Source organism: Alligator sinensis, unplaced genomic scaffold (assembly GCF_000455745.1).
Source record: "Alligator sinensis unplaced genomic scaffold, ASM45574v1 scaffold749_1, whole genome shotgun sequence".
NCBI classification, from domain to species: domain Eukaryota; kingdom Metazoa; phylum Chordata; order Crocodylia; family Alligatoridae; genus Alligator; species Alligator sinensis.
In genome coordinates this window covers 131,549-142,768 of record NW_005843319.1, presented here as the reverse complement: position 1 = coordinate 142,768, position 11,220 = coordinate 131,549, and the positions used below count along the sequence as shown (strand labels likewise).

The window sequence follows — 11,220 nt, the reverse complement described above, 5'->3', positions numbered from 1 at the left end:
AGGCATACCAGTCTCCAGTGCCTATCCTTCAGATGCAAAACACATTCTACTAGTTGCTAATGTTAGGATGCTGACTACTATTAAGGCAACTAAAAATAATTAATGAACTATAGACACAGTACCAAAAACCAGGTAACACTAAGCTATTCTTTCTGGGACATGAGCTGGCAAATGTGAGTCTGACTCCCTCCATTCACTATGGCTTCAGGAGGGAAGCCCTATTTGTCCCTTGGCTTCCTAAATTCTGTACAGATATTAAGGTGTTTACTGAATTCAGAGGGGGAAATAAAATTACTACTTTTGCACACAGCAGATTGAGAAGGTGGGGAAAGGATTTCTTCTCCCTTCATTAAAGAATGTGATGCTTCTAAGATTCTCCATCTCAGAGGGTTTGTTTGTTTGTTTGTTTTACAGTAATTGGCTCTAAGAAAGAAACACTACATTAAGGCTAGCAAGACCATTAGATATTAGTATTCACATAGCCAGGAAAAGCGACAACTGTAACATGGTAACTACTAAAACAACCAAGCATTGGGGGAGCTGGACAAAACCAGAGTTCCTGGACCTAGCAGACCTAGGTATGTATCTGTGAGACTCCCAACAGCATATCTCATCCTCTGTAACAGTGTCTGAAACAGCTTTCTAACAAGTGAACATCATTCTAAACCATTACTTGTCTGACCAGAATTATTACAAATTGACTTTAAGACATGAGAAGAGAGAAACACTCTATTTCTTCATGGGCTACTGAATGCATGCAAGATTTCTGGGACTTCAAGTCCGTGAGCTGGACTCATGGGTTTCTGGCTCTTCATCCTCTACTGAGCATAGGCAATACAAGTGCTTCTCACCGTCTACATTTTACACATACATTCAGTTTCCCCAGAAAAGTTGGAAAATAGTGATGCTACATATTAGTATGTATAGATGTGCTAAGGTACATTTGTGGAAAATTGTACTGTCCATTGTAGTGGAAACTTGGACAAAAAAAACTAGGGAAGAGTATGAGAGTATTGCTCAGGCAAGGCCAAAACACAACTGGAGTTGAAGTAAGCAAGGATGTGAAGGGTAACAAGAAGGGTTTCTACAAGTATGTCAGTAATAAGAGGTAGATTAGGGGTAGTGTGGGTTCCTTACTAAAAGGGGGGAGGCAACCTTGTGTCAGAGGATGCAGAAAAGGCTGAAGTACTCAATACCTTTTTCACCTTAGTCTTTCCAAGCAAAGTCAGCTCCCAGAGTATTGCACCTGGCAACACAGTTTTTGGGAAAGGTGAGCAGCCAACTGTGGCAAAAGAACAAGCTGCGGATTATTTAGAAAAGCTGAACATATGTAAGTCAAGGGGGCCAGATGGGATGAAAAAATCATTAAACTATATATATCAGACATATGTCTGATATATGGCAAATATGATATATCAGATAACTGTACTGTGTATATGCAAACTTTATCTCCTCTTGTCAGATGTGATATTTACAAAAACTTTTGTCATATACAAAAACTAAGTCAGGTTGTAGCAAAACCCCCAGTTTCCTTTTTTAATTTTAAAATGCATTCCCTTCCCTTCCCCAACCATTTCTGACTTTTTCTTTTCCTCTCTATTCCCTATAGATAAGTATAAGTGAGCGAAGACATAGGATAAGCTTCAGCATTTTATTTTGATAGAAAGTTATATTTGTTTTGTTTTTTCTCCTCCTTTATATTGTATAATTATGTTTATATTGCTTTTTACTGTTCTATATTACTGTTTTACTGGTACTATATGCTTTAGGCCTACATATGTAAGTTAGCATAAGTCATGTCAAGCCCCCATCTTATCCCCATGCCCGGTTGTGTAACCCATGACTCATACCTACCTCTCCTATGTAACTTAGTTCCTGAATGAATGGGGATGAATGAGGGTGCTTGAGAGACAATGGCAGTAGGTCTAAAGATAGCTGCCTCGGAATGACCAAACCATTAACACCAATACCTGGACCAATGACTCAGCCATTGGAACCACCCTCAGCATTCAAGAAACAAAATGATGAGGCAACCCACCACTGTGCCAAGACTGCACATGCTCAGTAAGAACACCTGGAGCCCTCTGGGATAGGACTGACATGGTCTGGACATGCCCTCCTCATAGGAGATCAGAGGTAGTCTGTCCCATAAAAAGGGGTAGTGAAGACTGACTCTTTGGGACTCCCTCTCCATCTGGACCAGCACCATGCCACACCACCTATCCACCCAGAGGCCCTGCCAGCAATCTCCCTCTGGACAACACCTATTGGACAAAGACCCCTTTTTAGCCTGGATAGATAGCTATCACCCCCACCCCCCTCTTCAACCAAGGACTTGAACTCTGCTTCTCTTCCCTACCTGGACTCCAACCTTTCCACTGAGTCTTTTCCTCCTGCTGCCATTGTGAGTGCTTGCGTGTGCATGCGTGAGAACCAATAACTTCATGGGGCTGCATAGCATGTTGTCTGTTTAATAAACTTGTTATTTGGACCCCCGAGTTGGGTTTTGTTCAGCCCTGCTCCAATCTCTGCTCCTCGCCCCTCGAACTTCTGTCTCATTTCTCCCTCTCCTGCTTCTGGCTCACTGCCACCTCCAACACCTGTCCTGAGCTCCTCTCTACCTCCAAACCCCCTCTTTCTTTGCCACTGTCTTATCCCCACTGCCTTTTCCCCTGAGCAATTAGATTTCTGCCTCAGTTTCTTTCCTGGCTGTCTCCTCCTTGCCCCCAGGCTTCTTTTCTTTTTCTCCCTCCCATGCACCAGTGACCTCGAGCAATTCTGGGGCCACTGAATCTTAAGTAAATTCAAGCCTCAGGTCCTCAGGCAGCTTCTCTCTAGTGCACCGGTTCTAATCCCAGTTCTGGCAACTTTCACTCCCTACACTTTAACTCTCTCTCTCACCTTAACCTTCCCCCAAGTATCCCAGGTACCCCAAGAACACACACACATACCATATCATCCAACTTACCTATGTGTAGGTGTGTTGTATGCGAGTGAACTGGTGATCTGCGTATGTGTACTGAGTTTGTGGGTACTGACAATTAATTTTTGTCTAATTTTTAGTGTGGGGTATGTATGTGCTTGAATTGGTGATAGGTATGCATGCGCCTAGGCTGGTTTGGGGGGAGGGGGGGTGTGTGTGTGCGCGCACGCACACACCTAATTGATCTGTGTGTTTGTATATGTGCAATTGTGTCATACCCTCCTTTCTAATAGCACAATATTAAGATCCTGAGAGTTGGCCTGACCCCAAAGGGCAACAACATAAGCCATTTACAACATGATTGTTACTTGCAATGTAGACTATTTTGAAAACCTCATGCCACTGCCAGAAGTAAAAATATTAGCAGATGTTAGGAAAATTATAGTTAGTTACATGGGTTCATAAGGATTGAAGAACGTACGGGACTTTGCACTTGGTGACTACACAGAACATAGTTGGAATATGATGGCACAGTCTGAAACATGCAGTTGGTCATGCAGCCTACATCCATCTCTAACCACATCTGTCTTTGCCCGACCTGCTGTGTTTCCATACATATAGTGGTAGGAAAGGAACTGGTAGTGACATTTATTTTTAGTTAACCTTTTTCCATTAAAAACTTTTTTTGAGGAAAATATCAGTGCATTACAAAGAAAGCAATTCAAATCCTCAGACCTATTGATGGGAGTGTTGCATAGAAAATGCTTCAAATACCACTGTTGAGGCCCTGGTTGGATGAATCTATCCAATTTTGAGCATCACATGTTGAGAAAGATCTTGAGAAACTGGAGAGGGTCTAGCTAAGAACGGCAAGAGTTTTACTATAAGAAGATTTGCCCAAATATAATGATGTATACTGTTAAATGATCATATTATTGAGCTAAATCCATACAGACTGTCTCAGACTTATGGTCAAGGTTGTACAGGAGCTTGACAGAACTGGTTCCCCTTTTAAGTAAAGATGATTTTAGTACAATAATATGTGTCAGTTATGTAGTTTTACAAATTGTTGTAATTTCTTCACAATATAATCAAAACCATGGTTGACTCCTTGAGCAAACAGCTGATTTGATTTTAACAAAATGTGCTAGAATTACTATTTTGGGGCTAAAATGATCTTTATATTGGACAGAATCATGTTAATAAATTATAACAAATTTCTGTACTATATAATGCTAATATTCCTAAAATTTACAAAAGCTAAAATAAATTAGATAATGGGGTCCTTTAGCCAATATCCGTTCTCAGTGGGCATGTCTACAAGTTAATTAATGTGCTGTAGTTACTGCACGTTAAGTTTAGTACTAGGTTTACCCAGTACTAAATCAATGCATAGTAATTTGCACTATTACACAGTAGCACTGGTATATGGGCTTTTTGTGACACTTACTGTGCAGTAGCCTAATCCTACTGCACAGTAGTACATTAGCATGGTTTTTGCCCAGCATACTACTGCACAGTTAATGTCCTGTGTAGATGCACCCAGTGACTTTCAATGAAGTTATTTTGGATTTAAACCAATATAAGTGAAAGAGAATTTTGTCTGTTGCCTTCAAGGTTACTTTCAAGACATCCTTATTAAACAAAAGGAAAAGTGTTCATTTTAACCTGTGCTTGTTTCTTGATGAGGCACTTATGATTACATGAGTTGTCCTCCTGTTGTGTAGTCTATAAGTGATTTGGCTTATAAATGAGTTGGCTTAGATTTGCCTGCAACCACATGATCTCAAGAAGTAATCCTGTTATAACCGACTAGGGTTAGCAGAGTTTAAACTGTACTGTATCTGGGGGTTCTAGGATGGTGATTCTCAACAAGGGTGCCACAGCACACTGGGGTGTCTTGAGATCCTTTTAAGGGTATTGTGAGGTGCTACACAGTATTAATGCTGTTTGGTGTGAAAATATAATTCACACAAAACTAGGGGTTTCAAATAGGATCTTCCTGACTTATTAATTTTGATTTTTTTGCAACAAGACAATTGCTCATTTACTGTTAGTCAAAAAATGAGAGAAAACTAGGACTTGGCATTTTCTGAGGGCTGCCTCAAGTCTAAAAGTGTTGAGAACCAATGCAATTGTAAGAATTCAATAGAAAGACATCATCTCTAAGAGTTTTTAATAAACAGGCTCACAAACTCTGGGCCAAGGTGCTATCTTTCAGGTGATTGTAAAAGTGAGAACCTGACCCTTTAATAAAAATCCTATATAGCACTCTTTTTTTAAAAGCCCAAAGAGGCATGTTGAAACCAATACAAAAGAAGTGAAACTTGGGTAATTATATTTCTTTCAATTCCATTCTACATGCAGTTAGATATGATAGTATAACTCTTTTTGACCCAAGTGGGTCGATAACATTTAGGATTCTGTAAGTTATTCAATTTAGGATGCAATTCGGTATCCGAATTGGATGCAATGCGATGCGGCGGCTAGTAAAGCTACCAAAACGCTGGCTTGCATCCATAGATGCTTCTCAAGCAAATCCCGGGACGTCATTCTCCCCCTGTACTCAGCCTTAGTGAGGCCGCAGCTGGAGTACTGTGTCCAGTTTTGGGCTCCACAATTCAAAAAGGATGTGGAGAAGCTTGAGAGAGTCCAGAGAAGAGCCGCGCGCATGATCAGAGGTCAGGGAAGCAGACCCTACGATGACAGGCTGAGAGCCCTGGGGCTCTTTAGCCTGAAAAAGCGCAGGCTCAGGGGTGATCTGATGGCCACCTACAAGTTTATCAGGGGTGACCACCAGCATCTGGGGGAACGTTTGTTCACCAGAGCTCCCCAAGGGATGACGAGGTCGAATGGTCACAAACTACTTCAGGATCGTTTCAGGCTGGACATAAGGAAGAACGTCTTTACTGTCCGAGCCCCCAAGGTCTGGAACAGCCTGCCACCGGAGGTGGTTCAAGCGCCTTCATTGAACACCTTCAAGATGACACTGGATGCTTATCTTGCTGGGATCCTATGACCCCCGCTGACTTCCTGCCCTTTGGGCGGGGGGCTGGACTCAATGATCTTCCGAGGTCCCCTCCAGCCCTGATGTCTATGAAATCTATGATGCAAGTTTTATTTTTACATACAAGAATATACACAGACTGAATTTCTGCCATACAGGACAAATCTTAAAACACACACAACTAGAGGCATCTGGAGCAATACTCCAAAAATGTTTCAGCAAGCACTGCAGCTTAGACGCTATCCCTATGTTATTCAAACTGTGTTGAAGCATCCTTCCCTCCCTTTGTTTTCTCTCTCCTTCACCTCACTATCTCCCATACAGTTTTGCCACCAGCAGACCCAGGATTTTGTAAAGAGGAAGTGTGGAAGAAGCCACTGGTGCTGCAGGAGTTGCTGCACCCCCACTCCCAGACAAGTAGGCACATTCTGCAGTGGGAGCAGAAGCAGGGACCTTTTTTTAAAATCCCCCAATCTCCCCCCACCACCTCTCTCAGTGCTCAGTGACATGTCAGCATCAGTGGCACCAGATCAGTTCTTTCCCCACCCCATGTCAGCTCCAGGCCTGAAGGAAACATCCGGTGTGTCCACACACACACACAAGCCAGAGACGGAAAGTAGAGTCCCATTGTGGGGAGTGGAATGGGAAGCAGGGGAAAGAAGGGTGGGGGAAACTGTTAGTTCCTTTGAGGTCTTAAATCAAATCTGATTGCTGCTGTCCTGGCATTAACTGAAGCAGGGGGCGGTGGGGGTGGGAAAAAAAAAACACCACTGCGTCCTCTCTGGATCCACCCCAAACTCTGCCAAAATTATACTCCACTGTATTCCCTTTTTCCTGAATTCTGAACAGCTTTTCATTTGCTTTTCTTGTAGGTGAAAAAATTTGTTTCACTGCTGATTGCATTTATCTTAAGCCTACCAATTTTACAAAGATCTAACCCAATCTGTACTTGTACTATCCATTTTCTAGCTTTTGTTGAGAGGTTACTATATACCGCTGCACAATGTACTGCAGAGGTGGCTGAATTTATGGTGGGTGAAAATCATGGTCTTTTAGTCTCCCTTTAGGTTATTTAAATTGCTCCATATTCTATGAGTAACCCTACCATTTTAGAAATCTAGGACAAACTACTGCATTTTCCTGACCTTGGTCTATAAATATATGGTAATATTATATTTTTAGTCATGAAAAGTTGTATTGAAATGGCCTGATGCAATGGTGCAATTTATTTTAATTTTATGAAACTGTCTTTATTTTTACTATACTCTAATATCTTTTTATTCTATAGTCCAGTTGTAAATAATATCTATTTTTAACACTGTTTGTTAGGCTTGACCAAGTTCTGTTTAAAATATTCCACACTGCTTGTCTGATATAATTGGGTTGTTTTGGGTTTTTTTCGGTTTTTTTTTTTAGTTTCTATTTTTTTTTCTTAATTTAGCAAGATGACAGCATACATATATTTTCTGTGTATCCTTCATCTTTTATTAATCTTAGCATCTCAAAAATGTTCATTAAATAATTGATTGCTACACCAATGTAATTTTAATTTATTTCTTAAATAACAGAATCATCTATTTTATCATATACTATAATTGCAGTTTTAGTTTAATTATACATTTCATGAGAATCTGTTTCTTACCTAGTTATAGAGTTTATTTTTTTTTCTGTTAGAACATTAGATATTTTTACTTGTTTAAGGTCTTGAAAACTAAGGTTTTTCTATACATCTTTATGCTTATTGTCCCCAACCCCTTCATGCCAGTGATGGCTGCAAAGTATCCAGCAAAAAGCCACCTTCTGTAACCCAATGACACTTAGCCATGGAGGCTGGATTAGTTGAATCTAGATTTAAAAACTGGTATAAGGAATACTGAGTTTGTTGTGGCTCTGTGGTTTTTGTTTACTTTTTTTGTTTTAAGAAACAGTCGTCTCTCAAAATATTACCTGGCACTTGTACTTGGCAACCTATAGTTGCCGTGAGTGAATGGTACATAGCAACAGTTTGGTTTCAAAAGCAAACATGTTGACAAAGTAACGAGGACAAGTGATACACAGTGCCGTAGGAAATGTTGTCTTTGAGCTGAAAGTTTTCAGAATGCTCCATACACGATCCAGGTGTAAGTTGTCAAAATACAGTCATCTAACACCTAAATAACGACAAGAGCTTGATAGGAAGTCAAGCATTCAGTTAGGTATAAAAAACAAACAAAGTAACAGAGCAGAGTACTACAGAAAAGTTTGAAATACATTTTAAGAACCCAACAGAAAATATTGACATTTTATATTTTAAATATTTAGTTGTTCCCAGTCAAAACTATTGAAATATATAATATTCAAGACTGTTTCAAGATAAGGTATCTAAAGAAATATATTCCTTTGAAAATTTTGAGGAGGACAAAGAAAGGTCAAGAGTAGACATTTTGAATTTCTCCCCCAATGCATCGGGGAACTTGGCAAAGAAAGGACAGGATTTCTTTTGGCTCCAGGTGTATATACACCCACCCATGCACATAGTGTCACTATAAAACATCTTTCCTGCCTGGATAATGGAAGTGTGAGAGGTGTGCAGAAAATGCATGATGGTAAGAGAAAAGAGGGGGAAGGAAGATGTGGAAGAAACTAGGTGGTGTGACCATTGTTCCTCTAAAGGAGAACGAAGTGCAGTAACATAGGGGCATACTGTAAAGGGCCAGGCTCCTGGATGAGCCCAGGATAAGAGCTGAGAATTAAACTATGTGTAAGTAGGTCACTCACCCAGCTTCCTTATCAAGGCCAGTCAGCTCTGAATTCAGGTTTCAGGCCAGTTTATTTTGCCTGGGCAAACTTGTTCCCACAAGAAACAAAGAAAACATCAACACAAGCAAATGTGCAAATATCAAACAAAACCAGAACCTACGTTTTTTTCTTCAGACCTAGAGATAAGAGAACCCAAGCTTTGTGCTTTCTCTTAGCACATCAGCCTCCTATCTTTGTTCACTGCTCCTGGAGCTCTTAAGTCTCTCTGGGGCTTCACCCACATTTACAGCAGCCCCCAAGGCTTTCACCCAGCACTCTTAACTGCTGACTACCTACAGCTGGGTCTCAGCCCTCTGCAGGCTGAGCACCTCTTTACACAATGCAATGATTCTACCTCTCCACACAGACTCTGTGGCTTTTTCAGCCACACAGAGTCTGACTGTCAGACCATCTCTCCCATAACAAGGAACTCCTGCCAAGTGCTGTTGTCTAATGACAGACAAGGTTCCTTGGGTGAATTTGATATCTTTTATTAGACCAACCCAAATGGTTGGAGAATAGTTATTAAGCAAGCTTTCGGGTTCAAAAACCCTTCGTCGGGCTAAGGAAGTTTCAGCAGTTGGTGAGTGCTCTTAATCCAGCAAGGGATCTACCAAATGCAATGATCAGTGGGATAACAGCTCCTCTAAATCAGTTTACTTTTCCCAATAGAATAGGGTGGTCCAGATCAGCAGTGTGACTGGGAAGTCCACAAATAGACAGAGTCACACTAGCTCAGCTTTAGACATCATCATAAACAGAGCAGGAGTTTCTCCATTAGGATATGCAGATCGGCTGAGCCAATTTCATCCTTTCTCAGATTTTATGAGTACACTCATCCAATTAAGCAGCACCAAGTGAAAAGATTTAACACAGTTCAGCTCAATCACAAGTTCCAATTGGGCTTTAAATACAAGTTATAAGATAAAAAAATATACTTTTTTCAAAAGAAAAAACAGATTTTCCTAAATGAATTTTCTTCAAAAAGAAAAACATTTTGAAAGAAAATGTTCATGAAAGAAAGAATGGCTTTCTTTAAAATAGCCTTTTTTTCACTTGACAAATTCCAACCAGCTCTCTTAAGAGAACTGGGTGGTTTGAAAATTAGATGTGTATTTTAAATGCTGTGCAATGGAAAATAGACATGCCACTACATATTATCACAAAGTTATTTTACTTTAAAAACAGATTTTTTTCAAAAGGTCATACATTTTCTTTGTCCCTACCACACCTGAAAACAAGACACAGTACTAAAATGGTTCTTTCCCCTTGGAAGTTTTCTAACTATACTGCTTAGATACTAGGGGATTTTTTCTTTTTTTTTTTTTATTGGAATTGAGTCTTAGCTTTTAACTTTCTAGTGGGTAGGTTATGCATCCTTCATTAATCCATCAGGGAGCCCCAGGGTTATGAGACTTCTACTTCTCATAAGGGATTTTTTTTCTTTTAGCCTATCTATAAAACTGGACATAAAAGGCCAGATCATACTTCACCTACCAGGCATTAAATAGACTTAAGAGCCAAGGTAAAATCCTATTCAACTCTGCTTGAGATTCTGAAAAATATTTTTTTACTGAAAAAGTGGATGGGTCTTCCTTCTCCTCTGTGTGAGTTACTTCAAGGCTAAGATGAAACAAAAGAAGATACAGTACTAGTTGCTCAGGGACTTGATCAGGCTGAAATAAAAATCACACTAAGTAAACTTCAGTGCCCAATAGGTGGAGCAGAATTTGTCCCCCAGAATGTTGTTTCACAGGGTTATTGTCCTGATACTTTTAAAATAAGTCTTTGTCTGCAAATATATATATTTTGCAGTTAATACAAAAACAGCATTTTATTTCCTCAATCAAACTTCTTGCCAGCAGTGGTAAAGTCTTTCCAGAGATTAATATTACTATGTTTTAACACCTACACTAAGAAAGCCTCTGTATTTTAAATAACTTGAAAATATTCTGTGGTTTCAACAAGAAAGTTGAAGTAGCCGTGTTCCCTGCTGCGACAGGCACTGTATTTATTTGAGTTGCCAGTTTGGGTGGTTGGCAGTTTTACTGTTCCCAATGAGGATGTGACTATGCGTCTGTGCAAAAGTTCAAATCCACTGGTTGAAATTCAATTGGTTGATTTTCAACTATCTTACCATTTATGTGAGTTCAAAGGGCTGTCTGTACTCTCTGGAGACTGCCTGCAACACTAAAAGGACCCAGCAAAGGAGACCCAGAGGAGTACTGCAGTGTGCTTTATAGGCTCTTCTGTTTGCTGGTGACAGGTGACAGAAGCCTGGGGCCTGGGGCAGCTGATTGGCTGATGCCAAGGGACCCCGCCTTCTCCATCTGTCAGGCTGTCAGACAGCAGATCCCAAGTGGGTCTGCTATCTCTCAAGCCTGTTGGTTTCCCCTCCAGCAGCCCAGTTCTTACCCCTCTAGCACCAGCAGATCTGTGTTCTTCACTCTTGGTGCTTTCAGGTAGGATCCATAGGGAGTGTCTGGGAGTCCAAAAACAGGAATCAGGAGCA

The 11,220-nt window shown here is 40.5% G+C and overlaps 1 long non-coding RNA gene across 1 annotated transcript in view; it reads left to right on the top strand.

Annotated features, from left to right (window-relative positions):
- The window catches only part of LOC112548610, a 5,962-nt gene extending 4,288 nt beyond the window's left edge, over positions 1–1,674 (top strand). The window contains exons 2-3 of the long non-coding RNA XR_003092273.1: positions 415–578; positions 1,610–1,674. This is a non-coding gene — a long non-coding RNA (uncharacterized LOC112548610). The remainder of the gene's footprint in view (positions 1–414; positions 579–1,609) is intronic.
- Positions 1,675–11,220: the final 9,546 nt, after the last annotated feature.